The sequence below is a fragment of the Leptonychotes weddellii genome, chromosome 16, assembly GCF_054177405.1.
Source record: "Leptonychotes weddellii isolate Sample4059 chromosome 16, ASM5417740v2, whole genome shotgun sequence".
Taxonomy (NCBI): Eukaryota; Metazoa; Chordata; class Mammalia; order Carnivora; family Phocidae; genus Leptonychotes; species Leptonychotes weddellii.
In genome coordinates, this window is record NC_138384.1 from 18,262,318 (window position 1) to 18,281,144 (window position 18,827).

Here is an 18,827-nt window from a genome sequence, read left to right on the forward strand (position 1 = left end):
AATCTTGTCTTCAACTCAAGATGTAATGTTATTTCCAACCCTGGTTCTCCATCCCAGTGCTTTCTAAATTCTGTTTCCTATCATCCTACACAACGGGTTCTGGATCCCAGACTGGAGGAGAGCCCTCCAGTGCCAGTTCACCCAGTAAGAGAAGTGGATAAGCCCACTTACAGCCGGGGACATGCATAGTGTCCCATCCTGCAGAAGAAATCATAAGGTTCCTGCTCTGGTGACCAACTGAGTAAGTGGGCAGATAGACCCGGGGCTGCCACCAACCCCTGAAATGGGGATATTTGGAAATTCCAATCATAGAAAGCTTCTATTTGTACTTTCCAGTGACAGGCTCGAGCTTCCAAATGTAACTTCTGAAAAACTGAGCAAATGAAAGAAGGGATTTTTAATCCATCAGTTGACTTCTCAGGGCCCAATGTTTTGGCTCAGCTTTTATGCAGTGGATTTGATTTCTGCCACAATACTCTGATGGCCATTAGATGGCTGACGGCTCCTGGCCCCCATGTCCAGAATTCAGACAGGGAAAGACATTGTTTTATAGCAATTAACAGTGGTGCTTGGAAGAGACGGCGACAAGCTGAAAAAAATTAATTGAAAGTTTAACCTTCAAATAAAAATACTTAGACCTTAGGCTTCCATTTGTAAGCAGCTTATGCTATCTGTGCACATTGTTATATTATTTAAGTATTTTCTACGCCATTTCTGATTAATACAGCAGTGCTATTTTCCAGTCCAGTCTCCTTAATAAATATATGTGTCAAATATCTATTTCCTCCCCTGAATGCAAAGACTTTTAATTTCCCTTATTCGCATGTGCTAACTGGTTGTGTAACGAGATTAACAGCTCTGTCTTTTTTTTTTTTTCCTTCTGCAGATTTTATAAGAAAAGCCAGTGGGCTCCCAGACAAAGTTAAAAAGGTACGTTCTTTAATTTTGCATATTGTTAGCTGCAATCCGGTTGCTAATGTTTGTTTTATTTCCATCTGTCAAAAGCAATGCCAAAATACGTTGTGTTTGTCTTGAGTTGGCTCAATTAATTCTCTGCTGGAAACAGTTCTGTCATTTCGTGTTTGGTTAAGGCCTTGATTCACTAGCACTCAAACCAGGGCCCATCTCTGCCAAAGGCAACCAATGCACGTTTAATACATCTTTCTGGGAACTGTGGGCTTGACAGAGCTAAAAGAGAAAGGTGAGGTAGTGCTCTTGCAGCAAGGTTGATTTGGAGCCAACCCCATCTCTGCAGTGGGTACAAATAAGGGTGTCCTGTAGACCCTGTTCCCATAGGGCTAGCAGAGCCCAAGTAATAGGTCACATTGGGAGAGTGGCTTTGTCGGTCTCGGCATGGGGCAGCCCCCAGATGCGCAGCCTCCACGTGAGTCTGATGGCGTGTTCTTCTGCCTGGGCCACCGTGACAAATACCACAGGCCGGGTAGCTCAAAGAGCAGAAACTTCTTTTCTCACCGTTCTGGAGGCCAGAAGTTCAGGATCATGGTGCTGCTGGCTCAGTTCTTCTGAGGCCTCTCTTCTTGGTTCACAGGTGGACAATGGTCATCTTTTCCGTGTCTTCACCTGGTCTTCCCTCTGTGTATCATATCTGTGTCAGAATTTCTTCTCTTTACGAAATTACTGGTCATATTGGGTTAGGTCCCACCATAATGACCTCATTGTAACTTCATGATCTCCTTAAGACCCCATGTCCAAATACAGTCACGTCCTGAGGTGCTTGGTGTAGGACTTCAGCATATGAATTTTGGTTAAAAAAAACCTTTTTTTAAAAATATGAGTGAGAAGGGAAAGCTCTTAGGCCTAAAACTGTAAAAGTAGCCACTCTGTAACTTTCTTTCTCTGTGTGTCTTTCTTCTTCCCCTCTTACTCTTCTTGCTTTTCCTCTTTCTCTCTGTGAATACTCTATCTGCCATGTCTATGCAGTCAGCATGTCTTGCAAATGTGCAGGCTTTTGAATCTGTATGTACCGAGTTCAAATCCTGAGTTGACCTCTTATTGGCTACATGGCCAGCGGCAGGTTGCTTAAGTTCTCTGAGTCTTAGTTTCCTTGTCTTTAAAGTGGAAATAATAACCCCTACTCCAGCTGATTTTGTTTTATGAGGCTGAGAAGGTGTATATGGGAAAGCCAGTGGTGCATCAGGGTTGGCAAGTGGGAATATTCTGTCCCGACTGCAGGTAATGGCGGGTGTGTTGCAGTAGAGATAAAAATAGAGATAAAATAGAGATAAAAACATAAATGAAGCAATTATCAAAAAAAAAAGATATAATAATACAACTGACTTTTTAAACAATGTCACTGGCAAAATACTCCTCATCGGGGCAGATGACTTCCACTGCTAACCCATCTTCCCTTGTATGGAACAGAGGAGCATTATCTTTATTTCTATCTATTGCATATTAAATATATGTGCTCTCCCTCTCTCTCTCTCTCACACACACACATACCCACATACACACACACAAATACTCACATCTGTATCTTGAATTTAATCATTCTCAGGACAGGTTAACCAAAGGCATCTCACATGACTGCACATCTTATTTTGCGTTCATTTTACTCAGAAATTACCAAACCTTACAGCTAAATTATAGATGATGGAGAAGAGTCATCATTTATTGTTGCTTTAAAAAGAGAAGGCCTAGTGGACTCTGGCTGCAGCCTTCCTTCACCTTCCCAAATATCCTCAAGTCCTTCAGCCAGCTTCCAGGCCTGGCTCCACCAGAAGACCTCTTGCTAGGAATTAGGAATTGAAATATCCAACAACTGACCCCAGAAGATGTGTGTGGCTGGGCTCATAGTTCTTATTATTCCATGCCCCTTTCTGAAGTGGTACCCAATGCCCCGGCATCTTTATATAAAGTAGTTACTTATATAATAGCTGTGTTACATAAGTAGCTGTTTTCGAGAAACAGAAAAACAGAGAGTTGGTTAGTTGTGCTAAAAAGAAAACAAAAGCAGCAACAAAGCACAGAGCTCTGAAAAGTGCATTTCCTTTTTCAGTGGGCGACATCTGTCTTCATACACTATCAAAAAGTCTCAAACCCTTGATGTAAATCATTAAACCCTTCCAGTGAATATTCCACATTAGGAACTTGCAAAGTAACTTCTTCAGGCTAGATATCCAACAATGGAGGATAGAAATGGTGGTGTGTACAGTGTATGGGCTATTGTGCAGTTACTAAAAGGATGGTTATGACAGTCATTTAATAAAATGGAGAGACTCGATTATACCATGTTAAGTGAGAAAAAGGAGCAAAATATGTTATATAATATGTGTTGAAATGCTTAATGGCAAAAAAAGGAAACAACACATCTAATGATGTCTAATAATGCCTGAAACTTAGCACCCTCACACAGGAATGCATTTGGAAAGAGCACTTTTTTGTGAGGTGGGTCTTTCGTCTGCACTGTCCACACTGAGTATCAGAATCTGAATCCCATTCATGTGGGCCTGATTTGGATCTCTATAATGGACAAAACAGGTTGTGTGAACTTGGAGGGTGAAGGGTGTGATTGGATTTAGGCTATCACAAAGGCAGTCAGAGGATGGCTTGGCATGGTTGAACTCAATCTGAAATGAAAACTTTATAGAGATATTTAGACAGTTGGCATACCCATAATTCACATAGCCTTTGAATATTACAAAGCAGGGCCTGAAATAAAAGCTCCAATTTCTTCTCACTAAGACATGGTAAAATGGCTAGCTTGTATTTACGAAGAGAATTGTCTGTTTTTGCTCAGATTGTTCATTTTTACAATCCAAGCTCTCTTCTTCCCATGCCTGAACGTGTGGGGACTTGGCCCAAGAAAGCATTTCCATGGGTCAGGCCTGTGGTTGGGGTTGCAGGATTTTCTAGGTTTCTGTAACTAGAAAAAGTTAAATTTGCAGAATGTGAATAACAGAAGTTATTCTGGGTCATGTTTTAAGGGTATTCTGCTTTCCTTGAACATGCTCTACTACATCCAGCCACTTCCCCGGTCTGTCTGGGCAACTCCCCCCGATTTCTGCACCCTGAGATGGCTCGAGTCCTTTCATTGCCAGAGGGGTTTTGGTAGCAGCAATTACTGTTTAAAATGGGAAAATACAAACAATAAAAGGAATGTCTCAGCTGCATGAATATAGATTCTATGCCTCTTTCTAAATACCATGAATTCGACCCTCCCACTAGTGTTTGGCTGGTGAAACCCTTCCCACCCACGGCCACGAGGCTCAACGGTGAGAAAGGGGCCTGGAAGGAAACACATGGAAATGTCAAATAGTGACTGTGTTTCAGTCTTGGGATTTGGGGGATATTTTGTTCCCTCGTTCTGCAAATGTCCAAAAAAAAAAAGTAAAAAAAAAGCCCCTATAGCAATCATGCATACCAAACCTCTTGACTTCGTATGAGCTAATTCTGTTCATTTCAACACTTCTCACACATGAGAAACTGAAATATTGAAATTTACAAAGAGGACTAACAAAAAATTCCCATTACAATCATGACCAGATGCGGGATGCTGATAGGAATAATTTTCTAATTTAATAATTTGAAAAACATATTTGTAAACCCACATAAGTAGAATAAATAGAAAGATATGGAGAAGATGGCCCATAATAATAAAAAAAAAGTGGGTCCGTTTCAGTCCATTCCAGCCTTTATTTAATCCCTCACTTGTTCATTTAATCTTATATATGGGCTAGGCCATGGGGTTTGCTGGGGAGCTGAGTACATAGTCCCTGCCCTCAGTAGTCTAGCTTGGTTTCCTATCAGAATAAATATATTCTAGAATTTAACAGATACTCAAGTAAAAGTGAGTGGGGAAAAAGAAAAACAGTAGATTGCAGAACTGTATTTTGCAGGCATAAAGTATGGAGGATGCGATTTTATTTTCCACTTCATCCAGTGCACACGCGTACATGCACACCCCCACACACACTTTCACACTCTATTTGGCTCAGAGATCAGGATTTATACGAATCATAAAAATAGTCATTTATTTAAAGCACTTGTTCTTGAAAGGTGCACTGGGCGCCCCCACATCCTGTTCTGTCCCAACAATGTCTACTCATAGGAAATTAAGACAAGCAACGAGGGTGAACATGGCCCCCTTACATCTCAGGGGCCATAACTCCTCCAGGGAACAGGCTCTGTTGGGGCAGAGACAGGAAAGTCCCTGGCAGCAGTGCTAAAAATAAAGGGGACTTCTGTGTGTCATTGAGTATTGGTGTCAAGTATAAGAGAACCAAGGAGATGCATTAGGAAAGGATCTCACCTTGATCCCTCAGCACCTGAATGGAAGAACACTGGTACAGACTGGCAGATCCATGTGGTGTCATTCCAGAATTTTCATTACAAAACAAGGCAGTGGTGTGAGTGGGAAATACTATAGTACAAAGGAAAAATAACATCACCCTGAAAATTATTTGTTGTCTAAGTTGGGTGTGGAGGGAGCATAGAGAATGTTCGGTAAAATACAGGCATATGGGCCATTTTGAAAATAGCAACTCAAACCAATATGAAAACATGAAACTTTGTGACACGAGAAAAGGTTGCAAGGAAGCTATTAGGAGGTAAACGGCTACGTACCCACAGTTAAGACAGACATGATCAGAAAGTCAAATCCAAGCTGGGTAAGATAAATTCAAAACATGTCCCCCAAGTAGATCCCTCCTTCCCTTTCTCCCTCCCTGCTTTCTTTCTTTCTTACATATTTATTGAGCATTCAATATATGTCAGAGGAATACAAAGAAAAAGATGAGAAAAGGATAGAGAGACAGAGAATGGATATAATACACATAAATTTTGGATATTTCTGAAGATTAAAAGAGCAATGGAAAGAAAACAATCATCAAGGGTATAATTAGATACAGTTTTCTGAAGCTGAAAAGATCTAAATACGGAGATCAAACATCTCCACTGTGTTATAAGAAGAGATAATGAAAAGAAGATTTACACCTAGAACAGCAGAGCAAATGCCAGGAAATGGAGCAACTTACACAGTGTTCTCAGAGAAAAGTGTGTGACCCAACAATGTGATAACCAGCCAAATGGCCGTTCACGGGATAAGGCCAAAGTCAAAAACCAAAAATCTCCAAAAAACCTACACAAACACGAAGCAAACCAAAAAACATGTTGATTGTAAAGTAAGTTTCCCCTCAAATCTTACTTGAGGGAAAAAGAACGTGCATATGAGTGACACACACTGATACTGACTTGAAATTAGAGCCTCAAGAAGGAGAAACCATGGTATGAGAAGGATGATTACAAGCAAAGAAAATGATTAATATAAAGTCAAAAACTGTAAATATCCTTCTCATTTGAATGCAAATACGATTCTCCAAAGAGATGGTTCTCAATCATACAGTACTAATCTAAAGAAAATGGGTTTACAAAAGGGAAATGAAAAACATGAACTCACGGTATTGCTCATCCTATAAGGGGGTGAGAGCTGATGTTAAATCTTGTGAATCAGAGGAAAAAAAATGCTTCAAATATATAAAAGGAAAGCAAAATTTTAAAAAGTGAGTTCCTTCCAAACTGCTAAGAAAAAAAATAAGCAAAAGCAAAATGTAGACCAAAAAATAAAAATATGGTTGAGAGGAAATGGGCAAGCAGTATGAAAAGCTGATATAGGGGCACCTGGGTGGCTCCGTTGGTTAAGCATCTGCCTTCAGCACAGGTCATGATCCCAGGGTCCTGGGATCGAGCCCTGCTTTGGGCTTCCTGCTCACCAGGGAGTCTGCTTCTCCCTCTCCTTCTGCCTCTCTCCCTGGCTTGTGCTATCTCTCAAATAAGTAAATAAAATCTTAAAAAAAAAAAAGCTGATATAGGACAAGATGGTGAAGTCAGTCAATAATAATGTTAGCTAACTCTTGTCTGTCAGTTACTATATGCCAAGAATCTGCTTTCAGCACTTTATATGCATTTCATTGCCTCATTTAATCTTTTTTAACAGATGAGTAAACTGAGGCACAGGTATTTGAAGTACATCCATAGTGCTTAGTGCAGATCTTTTGGCAGACAGTATTGACCCTAACATCTGCGTTGCAGACAGGCAATGTCCTTATCTAAGCCTGCCTGGGACAGAGAGGATGCTATCTAAAATCTATAATATGAGTTTCTCCAGTTTCCTGCGATTTTATCTGCATGCCAACACAAAGCTGTCACAGCTCCATTGTTATGTTGAGTACTGAAGATGGCTGTGGGAAGAAAAATTCATGGAGGAATACCCGATAGATAATATTATTATTGTCAATGCTGAGATTTTACCGAGGAGTCACATCTTACTTACCTCTCTCATTTTGCCTTTGTTCTCAGAGTGCCCCATGGCTTCTCTAGCCTCGAGGCACCCTTGCTTAACCAGCACATTCTAACTGGCAGCCGGGAGTGGAAAGTGGAATGACGCCACGGGCTGACAGTTCCCAGCGCTGCCTCCCAGAGAGGGGTGCTGGGACTGCCCGGGAGAGGCTGCTGTCGACATTTCTAGGTCCTTTTAAAAGATTCTATGTAATTAACAATATTTTCCAACAGTTGAGAAGACCAAACTTCTCTTATTGTGTTCAACAGTAAATTCCCACTTGGTGTTTCATACAACTAAAAGACGAAGGAGCTGAAAAAAATTGGATAAAATACATTATCCAGGAAATGCAAAAACAGAGAGAGCAGGACTGACAACTTTATTCCAGGCCGAATAATATTAAAGGAGACAAAGAATGTCATTTTACAATCCACAGGAAAGACAAAATAGTCATGAAAATTTATTTGCTGAATTACAGAGCATCAAAATATATAAAGCTAAAAATGTTAGAAATAAAATGGGAAATTTACAGAAACACATTTGTTTGGAGAGACTGCGACATACCTCTCCTATTACCCTTGGCAGGTAAGAGACTAAAAATACGTACAAATAAGTACATAGGCAAATTAAAATAAAATAATAACATTAATATGTTAAAATAAAAAATTTTTTTAGGCTTCCATGGAAGATTGATAATGTTTTATCTTATGCTAAGCCACAAGAATAAGCATGATAAATTCTGTGAAGTGGATATTACATAAGATCAACTCTCCCAATGTAATGTCAGATAAATACAAATTAAAATTAAAGGCAAAACAATAATAACAATTAAAATTCCTCTCTAAATAATTTTTGGTTAAAGAATAGTGGGATCTAAGTTGCTTATTATTTAGAAATAAAAGTAAGAATATTTTATTGTAAACACATGTTTTATTTCCAAAGCTTTACTCCAAGGCAAATTCATAATAGAAGTCAATTCCTTATTCAATAAGAGGTAATAAAAGTAAACTAATCAGTCTCTTTCAGATGTTAGACTGAGAACACCTGGGGAAACTAGGCAACCACAAATGATGAAGATAAGAATACAAATAAATTGAAGTAGAAAATAATTAGAAAATAAAAGAGCTAAATTATTCCAATGTCTGTCTACCTTTCTCGCTCTCCCCTCTATCAAAAATAAATAAATTGGTCAACTAGAGCAATTTCATATAATCTCTTTTTTTAAGATTTTATTTATTTATCAGAGAGAGAGAGAGCACAAGCAGGGGGAGCGGCAGGCATTGGGAGAAGCAGGCTCCCTGCTGAGCAGGGAGCTCAATGTGGGACTTGATCCCAGGACCCTGAGATCATGACCTGAGCCGAGGGCAGAGGCTTAACCAACTGAGCCATCCAGGCGTCCCAGTTTCATATAATCTTATTAAAAAACAGGAATAACCATTATCCTTAAGGAAAATTAAAGAGAAACTGGATCATTCCAAATATAGAGAAAGTTTAAAAACAGGAGAATAGAATTAAAATGTACAATTCTGGGTCCATACATTGATAAAATTATTGATAAAATTTATTATTTAGGGAAGAAATAGAAGTAACTGAAATTGGCTAAAAAAACCCACAACCCACTAATTAATTGAATAGACCAATTACTGTGGAAGAAAACGAAAGCATACTGTCTAGTATGGCAGGCTATTCCATTGATGTGTTCTGTCATACTGTTGAAGATTGGATCATTTCTGTGAGTCATAAATTATTCTAGAGTGTAGGCAAAATATGAATATGTACTTCCAAGTTAGTAATGTCACAGACTATGTATATTTGATAGACCTTTCTTTCAAAATACAAAAAGACAAACTAGCAAAACAGCATAAATTTAAGAGCTTAGGACCATATGTTGCTGTGTTTATGGAATGGATTGAAAAGCACATTCTCAAAACCAAACAGGCCCTATTGCTCAAAGAATCTATGGGAAAATGTCTCTGAATCTATCAAGTTATCAATTGAATCTATCAATCTATCTCTCGCTCTCTTTTTCACATGTGTATTCCTATGCACATACCATATATACATGTACTCTCTCTAACAGAAACACTCACACAACTTTGAGACTGACCCTCAAGGTCTAACTTTAATTTGAAGTCCCAGGAGTTTCATAATGAGCATGACAGGTGGCCATTCACAAACATGAGAAGTTCATTATTAACCCAATAACTCCAGAACCCTGCTCCTTGCTTGGGCTTCCACTAACTTCTCTATTACTACTTGCTTTTAAAAATCTTCAAATATACCCTACGACCCAGCAATTGCACTACTGGGTATTTACCTCAAAGATATAAATGTAGTGATCTGAAGGGGCACGTGCACCCCACTGTTTATATAGCAGCAATGTCCACAATAGCCAAAGTATGGAAAGAGCCTAGATGTCCATCAACAGATGAATGGATAAAGATGATGTGGTATATATATATATACAATGGAATATCATGCAGCCATCAAAAAAACCCCACAAAATCTTGCCATTTGCAATGACATGGATGGAACTAGAGGGTATTATGCTAAGTGAAATAAGTCAATCAGAGAAAGGTAAGTGTCATATGATCTCACTGATATGAAGAATTTGAGAAACAAGACAGAGGATCATAGGGGAAGGGAGGGAAAAATGAAGCAAGATGAAACCGGAGAGGGAGACAAACCATAAGAGACTCTTAATCTCAGGAAACAAAGTGAGGGTTGCTGGAGTGGTGGGGGGTGGGAGGGGTGGGGTGGCTGGGTGATGGACATTGGGGAGGGTATGTACTATGGTGAGTGCTGTGAATTGTGTAAGACTGTTGAATCACAGACCTGTACCCCTGAAACAAATAATACATTATATGTTAATAAAATTTTTTTTAAAAAATGTACAAATAATAACCCAAAGAGATGCAGAAATAAAAGGGGGGCAAGTGAAGTGTTTCATTTGCAAGAGGAAAAGTTGCATAAATGATGGCAAATAAATGCTCAGTCATTGGAGCAAGAGAAAATTAAATCTAAGCCCAATGAACGAATGCATGAATGTGGCTAATATTCCAGGGAACCTGGGTGGTGATTTTGGACAATATTTACCCTCACTCTTAGAAAACACAGGGCTTGGTTTTGCCCAAATTGGGATGAGCAAAACAAAGAAACAAATAATTTTTTCAAAAACACCAAAGTGGGGAACTGTGCCTAAGAGAAAAGAAGCATTGCTCTAGAAACTCAAAGAAAAACGTGTATCTGAAAATGATATTTTCTGAGATAAGTTAAAAATCTAAGAAGTGTAAGGCATGCCCTAGAAACTATCAGCCTCTCTGAAAGAGAAGCAGGGTGGTACAAGAGCTTCAGATGCATGCAGAGATGCAGAGAGAGCCACTCAGAATAAGAAGAGAAGATAACTCTCAAAACATCACGGTGGAGTTCAAAAATTTGCCTTGGAGGCAACGAAGAACAGAGCTGACATCACAGAAAGTAGCATCAGTGATGTGGAGGGCAAGCATGAGAAAGACATTGCAATCTCCCATACCCTCTACTAGAGAATATGAAACACTTCTATTTTGTTAATAATTTAGAATTTTCCTTTTAACTTCCCAGGTTTTCAGTCTGCTCTAATGTAATGATTTTTCGGAAGCTCCTGAGCATATGTGGCTTCCTGCTTCCGCGCAGAACTGTCCCAGGCTGCTGTACAGCGCTTCAGTCATCCTTAGGAAGTGTCTTCTTCATATCCTCTGAGCGAGTGCTCCGGCCCCTATCATTTCTTTCTGAGCTAGGGATTCCTCTCTTCCATCCCCTCCAAACATGATTCTTTAAATGGACATCTTCTAATCTGCTATGCACCGGAAAAGCAACCAATTTTGTTAGAAGTATGTGAAAAATAGGGCACCTTGGTGGTTCAGTCATTAAGCATCTGCCTTCGGCTCAGGTCATGATCCCAGGGTCCTGGGATCAAGCCCTGCATTGGGCTCCTTGCTCAGCGGGAAGCCTGCTTCTCCCTCTCCCACTCCCCCTGCTTGTGTTCCTTCTCTCGCTCTCTCTCTATCAAATAAATAAATAAAATCTTAAAAAAAAAGATGTGAAAAATAAAAATAATGCCAATAGACATTACATTTTTTTTGTACATACATGGTGCTGCATGAGACCATGAAGAAATATTCGAGAGTCTGTTAAGAGATGTTGATGGTCATTACTTTAACTCCTCATGTTTTTTTCCTGGTCCCTCTATCATTATTCACTCCCATTCTGCATAGTAGATGGATTTAGTTATTGAGGTGTGTAAAGTCATCCTAATGAGTGATGACTGAAGTGCCCATTTGCACCATAGCCTTGGTGGTATCTCTAGATTGTCAGTGAGCTAAGGTCATTGGTTTTCTCCTGGATTCGTTCACAAAGATGGGGTTACTATTGATTTAACAGACCTAGTAACTCTTTCTCAAGTGTAGGAATAGCTGGAAGGGCTAGAGATGAGGATTAACATTGAACATTTCCTCTGAGATTCCTGGGAGCTGGGATGACCCCTCCACCCCGATCCCTAGTTGTTCTTGAACTCAGTGAACACCTGGGCTTGTATGTACCTTCTTCGAAGCTCCTTCCTAAAGCTGAACACAGCTTCAGGGACGAGGATGGCCTGAAGTCTCTCTTCAGTTATTTCCACGTCTTGAAATTTAGTTCATACGGTCACGGGGCAAGCAGAGTCAGGATGCCTCTGGGTAGGCAGTGTGGGTTAGAGCAGGGGACCACCTTGTCCAGCCAGGCTGCTGGACTCTGTTTGCTGGGGGTGGGCTTCCTAACCGACCGTCCCGTGCTCCCAAACTGTACAGATGGGCTGGGAAGCTGCTTGCAGGACAACAGGACGTTTGTTCTCTGACCACCCCAGGACAAGAAGCTACCCTTACGGACAGTTTTTGTAGTTCTCTTGAGAAATGTGAGTGTCCTAAATTTCAAATAAGATAGCCTGTCCTGATGGATGGCAGGAGGGTTCAAGTTGTTCAGGGAGCCTTGGATCTTAGCTCTTCTGTTCCATGGTATACTGGGTGTTGTCGTTGGGGTGGTATCATCAGCTTTCTTTGCAAAAGGAAGAAAAAAGAAAAGGAAGAAGTGGGGAGGGGGGGATCAGGAGAAGGACCAGGACCAAAATATGTGCATTTCTTTTCCCTTGAGGGTAATTTGGAGAAAAGGATCCACTGTGATTCAGCATCTACCCTGAGTAAGAGAGAAGGAACTCTTGTTTTCATGCTGCAGGCAAAGACTGAAGGGAAAGTAGAACAGACAGGCAAACAAACAGAACTAGTTCATTTTTCTCCTTTGGGATTGTGAGGAATGGAAAGTCAACTGAACCCCCCAGCTGTGAATCCTGGCTCAAGGGATATGACACGTGGAGCTAGGGTTTTAAGAGGAATTTTGGAAAACTTTGAGTTCAACTCTCCACTCAGGAGAAAGATATATCCAAACCCCTCAACAAGCGACTCTGGCCCTGGGCAAAATGACCTCAGTCTGACCCCACACCAGGTCAGAATCCACTGCTGGCCTCCAGCCTCGTTGGGTCTTCTCCACTCCTCTCCACCCCCAAAATGAGCGAGAGCCGTTATGTTCTAGCTTCCAGTTCTCCTTCTCACTCTTGGGGGCCATGACAGACTTCAGGCCGTGGATCATCCTGAGAGCAGTTTGGGTGTGGAAAGATTCATGAAGGGAAAGTGCTTGTGGGGCACTGGAAGGTTATGGCAAAGCGAATGTCGTAGGTACGATCAGGCTAAGAAAGACATGAGATCGGTCCAGCCCGAGCAGCAATGGAGGACACACTCAAACTGTACCCCTTGGAGGAGGGTTTAGTAAAGACCCTCTTTATAAAGGTGTGAGTGGGGTGTGGGGAAACCCCGGGGGGGGGCGGTAGTGCAGTGCCCAGGGGCTAGTAGCAGTCGGCAGGGTGTGGGGGGGGATGTATCCTGGGCCTATTAGGGCAAAGAGAGGGAAGGTGGGCAGCACCTGGAAGGACAGGTTGGCAAGGAAAGGGGCGCCCAGACAGAAGCTGGGGCAGTTAGAGCCAGCTTGAGGAAGCTCTGCAGGGTGGATGGAAGAATAAATACTTTGACCTCACTCACCTCCTTCTGCCCAGTCTTTCCTGCGGGGCTCCTCACTGGCCACACACAAAAGAGATTGCCAGAAGGCAAGTGAGTCCCTTCATGCAGTCCAAACAGGTCAGCCCCACAGGGGAGGAGCAGCAGAGAGGAGGGTGAGTTTGGTGCACAACTTAGCAGGTGGGGGGTGCACAGCTCAGAAGTGGAGGCGTGGGGTTATCTGCAGAAATTCTATGACTGCTCCCTCCCAGCTTCATTACACTTCTGTGTCACAGCGACCGTCAGTGGGACAGGGAAGGGGTCGGGACCTAGTTCCCATGTCTGCTGTGCCCATTAGACAGATGAGGAAAAATAAGGCTTGGCCCCAACACTATGCTGCCTCCCCTGGGACAGGACACCAATTTCCAAGAGCAAGCTCTCTCCAATCCATAGACTGATAGGCATCTCAGAGTCAGGAATCACAGAAGCACATCTTGTAGGACCGGATGCATGTTCCCCTCACTGGGCTAAAAGAATAACAGCAGCTCATGAAACCCCATCTGGTTAGGGCGCACATACCAGAAAATGTGGTGATCTCTTCCATCATTTGGTTTTAGTGGAGACTGGTTTCAAATGGAAGCAATCTATCTTTCTCATGTCTGGGAAGAGTGGTTATTAACTATGAAGAAACTGTCTCCAACAGTAGGTCAATTAATTACTGCATTTTAAAGCTGCTTCATGAAAAACAGCAATTAATTTCACTGCATTTCTGGGTAGTTCTTCTGCAAATCTTATCCATTTGAAATCACTGTTATTATGGGCGGATATGGAGACATGATTATTTCTGAGAACTTTACAGGAGATCATATTCCGGTTTTATTTATTTTAAGGAATGCGGGGATAGAATTAGGTTTTAATTATCACTGGCACCTTTTCACTATTGGAAATAGACTTAAAAAGAAAATGGGAAGAATTTACACCAAAAGGAGAGCTGATAAATACCCTGAAAGACTATTTATCCAAACACATCTTCAAGTCGAAATGCTATCTGATAAGAAAAAAAGAATCCAAACACAAAATGGAACATTTCTGTTTACTTATTAATATGCTTTGCACTTTTCTGGTCTACTGGGTTAGGACTTCCATAAGCCTTTTTTCTGCGTGAGAAATATCAAAGGGACTATTTTCACCTGTTCCTTGACCTTTTGCCTTAGCTTCAGCTGCATTATCTTTTACTGGGCTGGACCCTGCTGCCCTCCTTTTGGTTTCGAAGGAAGCTACAGAGAATTTGACTGGCTTTTGTCCAAAGGGCAGTGAGCAATAATTTTTCATTGCCATATATTATGTGGCTGTGGGAACTGGCCAAATCTGGGTTTAAGGACTAAATAGAAGTTGGCCATTTCACGGTGACCTTGCCAGACCTTTCTGAGGGTATCTGATTTCAAGCAATTCTTATAGGTAAAGACCAAGGATTCTCAACATCAGCACTTTTAACATTTGGGGCTGGTGATTCTTTATTGTGAGGGCTGTCTTGTGCATTGTAGAGTGTTTAACAGCGTCCCTGGCCTCTACCCACCAGATGCCAGTAGCGGCCCTCTCCCCTCAGTTGTAATGATCAAAAATGTCTCCAGATATTGCTAAATGTCCCCTAAGGGGCCAAATCATCCTTAATTGAGAACCACTGGTATAAATACAACTATTTATGGTTATAGAGAGAGAGCGATTGATAGATAGACTATAGGTAAATATACATGGACAGATGTATATATAGCTCATTAATAAGGGTTATGGATTTTGGAAAGACTGTGTATTACTGTTCTCCTGAGGAACAGATCCAGCAGGAGATATATATATATATACTTACATACATACATATACACACACACATACATATATACACCTACATACACATCTATCCATCCAAACACACACACATACACAGTTGCCCTTTGAACAACACAGGGGTTAGAGTCCTGTCGCCCTGCACAGTTGAAAATCTCCTATACTTTTGGCTTCCCCAAAACATAACTATCAACCCCTACTGTTGACTAGAAACCTTACTGATAACACCAACAGCCGAGTAACACATATTTTGTATGTTATATGTATCATATACTACATTCTTTCCATAAAGTGAGTCTGGAGGCCTGAGAACCAGGAGCACCAGTGTCCCAGGGCAGAAGAAGAGGGATGCCCCCGCTCAAGCAAAGACAGCATATTCTCCCTTCCATCCCCCCTGCCTTTTTTTTGTTTTTTTCAAGCCCTCAGCAGATTGGAGGGAGCCCACCCACCTCTGGGAGGAGATCTTCCTTACTCAGTCTACTGATGGAAGTGTTGATCTCTTTCAGAAACCTCACAGACACACCCAGGAATACGGTTTTACCAGCTCTCTGGGCACCCCAAGCCCGGTCAAGGTGACGCATAAAGTGAACCATCACACCCTGGGATGTGCCTTCAGGCACACCTGGATTTCAGTCCAGGCTTTGTCAAAAACAAGCTCTGGGATACTTTCCCATCTCTACATGTTGACTTCCTAAGGTTTTGGTGAAGAGTAGGGGAGTGAATGCTTGCCAAGGGCTTGCCACTGCGCTGGGGATCCAGTAGGTCCTCCGGGACAATGATTTCCTGCCCACGTGAAGAAGCCGTTAGTATTACGTGGACCAGTAGCTGCTCCGGAAGCAGAAGAGTCACTCCAACTACTGATAGCTGTTTCTGTCCTCTTCGCTCTCTGTCCCCTGCAAGAGATGTCTGTCCTGGTTGCATGTCATATACTAGTTGGTCATTTCACATAAAATTGCTTTTCTTTACAAAGTATGTATATGAGCTTGCTGGAGTGGAGGGGGGTGGGAGGGATGGGGTGACGGGGTGATGAACACTGGGAAGGGTACGTGCTATGGTGAGCGCTGTGATTTGTGGAAGACTGATGAATCACAGACCTGTACCGCTGAAACAAATAATACATTATGTGTTAATAATAATTTTAAAAAGTACATATATGAGCAACACAGAAGCACATCGTCATTGCAAAACTTCAAACACCACAGATAAAGCTTCAGTCTTCTTTGACCTTTCCTGCCAAGGCTACCCTCAGCTCCAGAGGCAGCCGCTGACATCAGACGGAGATGGCTCCTTCCAGGCCTTTACTTGGATTTTTGTATCATCATCATGTTGCGTGTGTGAACATACGCATGTTTATCTCGCACACACTGATGTGTTACTGCTTCATGGCGTACGTAGGTGCAGACGCGGCTCATTCGTTGTCATTGCTGCCTGGCGTTGCATTGTGTGAGGCCTGGGGTTGCTTCAAGTTTGCGGCTCTCACCAACAATGTTGTGGCGGACAGACGTACGTCTCCCTGTGCAATTAGCTACAATAGATGCTAAGAAGGGAAACTGTTGAGACAGAGTATGCGCATTTTATTTTATTTTATTTTATTTTATTTTATTTTTTAAAGATTTTATTTATTTATTTGACAGAGACAGAGACAGCGAGAGCAGGAACACAAGCAGGGGGAGTGGGAGAGGGAGAAGCAGGCTTCCCGCTGAGCCGGGAGCCCGATGTGGGACTCGATCCCAGGACCCTGGGATCATGACCTGAGCTGAAGGCAGTCGCTTAACCAACTGAGCCACCCAGGCGCCCCCAGAGTATGCACATTTTAAATTTTAATAGAAAATGCCAGGATGCCCTCCCAAATGGCCCAACCGTTTCGCATTCCCAGCAGCGACAAATCTAATTTTTTTCTGTTGCCAATCTGATGAAAAAAAATCAAACAGATGTCTTATTTTAATTTGCATTTCACTGATTACTGTCAGGATGAGTATATTTTCTTAAGTTTGTTGGCCTTTTTCTTTTTTCTTTTGATACTCGTGTCTTCCTTTCTTGTGCCTCCTTCTGTATCGGGTTGTCTTTTTCTTATAGATTTGTATGATTGTTTTTTATATGTTCTGCATATTAATTCTTTGCGTGTTATACACATGGCACAAGAAGAGACTAAGACACTGCACAATAAGGGTTTCAAAGGGCATCAGGTAAAGAAGCTGCTGTCTGAGATGATTAGTGAGGTTTTCTAGCAGCAGTGTATCCCCAGCTCCCGTCCCTGCTTACCCAGGGAAGTTTCTGGACATCCACTCTCAATTACACTTCTTCTTCTTCTTTTTTTCTTTTTTAAAGATTTTATTTATTTATTTGACAGAGAGAGACACAGCGAGAGAGGGAACACAAGCAGGGGGAGTGGGAGAGGGAGAAGCAGGCTTCCCGCTGAGCAGGGAGCCCGATGCAGGGCTCGATCCCAGGATCCTGGGACCACGACCTGAGCTGAAGGCAGATGCTTAACAACTGAGCTTAACAACTGAGCCACCCAAGCGCCCCCTCAATTATACTTCTGATATTGTCTCTCCTCAGCTGGAAGTGTCCCCCATAAACTTCTGGGTCTCCTGCATCCCCAGCAGTCCCTCACCCCCCTGCCTGCGAGGTCAGAGACCACAGCCTGCACCTGCTCCAGGTAAGCAGTCACCCCCTTACCAGCCTCCGTTCCTCACAGTAGCATTCCCAGGCATGCCAGGCAAGACACTGTCCATGGGACATTAATAAATGTTGTGGGCAAACAAGATTCATGACATAAGCTTGCAAAACACTTGGCTGAACTTTCTTACTGCAGACCTTTTTTTTTCCCCCTCTGAGTCTTTGCTCTGTCACCATGCATGATGACTCTACAAGAGGGGTTGAGTTAAGCAGCATTTCTCAGCTGTATCTGGCAAGACAGGACTTTTTTCCTAGAGCCTCTCTTCAGATCACCTCGGCACGGAAGCTGCTGTAGGGCATCTGGTTGTGGGGCATGCAACAAGGATGAGATTGGACAGCTGTCACATGCTCTTCTAGGAAATTATTTATTTTCAGACCATTCTGTGTCTCATTTCCCTATGCTCTGTGTGTATCGACCACATGCAGGACATCGCATGCAGTAGACATTCCATGATCGCTGCTAAATGATGGGGACTCTCAGAATACGTGTGTGAAGTTGGGGTAGGACCTTCTAGGAGAGTGCTGTTCGTGAGCTTTCAGGCCTGGGTTCGATGAGCTGTGTGACTCTGGAGAATCTGCTCAGCTTCCCTGGGTGGCAGTCGGCTCCCTCTGTGGTGGGCATGATGGTACCTGATTTCCGGGCACTTTGAGGCACATTGAATGGGCTAGCAGAGCACCAGCATAGAGAGCTGCTGGGTGTGTTACAACAATAGTATGTGTGGTTGGAGTCTTGGCACAGCGGGACAAGTCTGGGAAACCCCAAATCTCAAGTGTTCTTTGATGCCCCCAATCCATTCATATTTCAGAGAGCCAGACGACAGGTAATATGGAAGTACTGTTGGGGGTGGGGATACAATGGCTCACGTCTTCCCCCCTGGTTCTTCCTGCAAGTGTGCCTTCAGTTTCCTGACCCTGGGGTGGCACCCTAGCCTCGCATCCTCGCCTGGGCAGGA

At 42.3% G+C, this 18,827-nt stretch overlaps 1 long non-coding RNA gene across 1 annotated transcript in view; it reads left to right on the top strand.

The window, feature by feature from the left end:
* LOC145717544 (uncharacterized) overlaps window positions 1–18,010 on the top strand; it is a 289,508-nt gene extending 271,498 nt beyond the window's left edge. Inside the window, exons 6-7 of the long non-coding RNA XR_014140835.1 lie at window positions 887–930; window positions 17,755–18,010. This is a non-coding gene — a long non-coding RNA (uncharacterized LOC145717544). The remainder of the gene's footprint in view (window positions 1–886; window positions 931–17,754) is intronic.
* The last annotated feature ends 817 nt before the right edge of the window (window positions 18,011–18,827 follow it).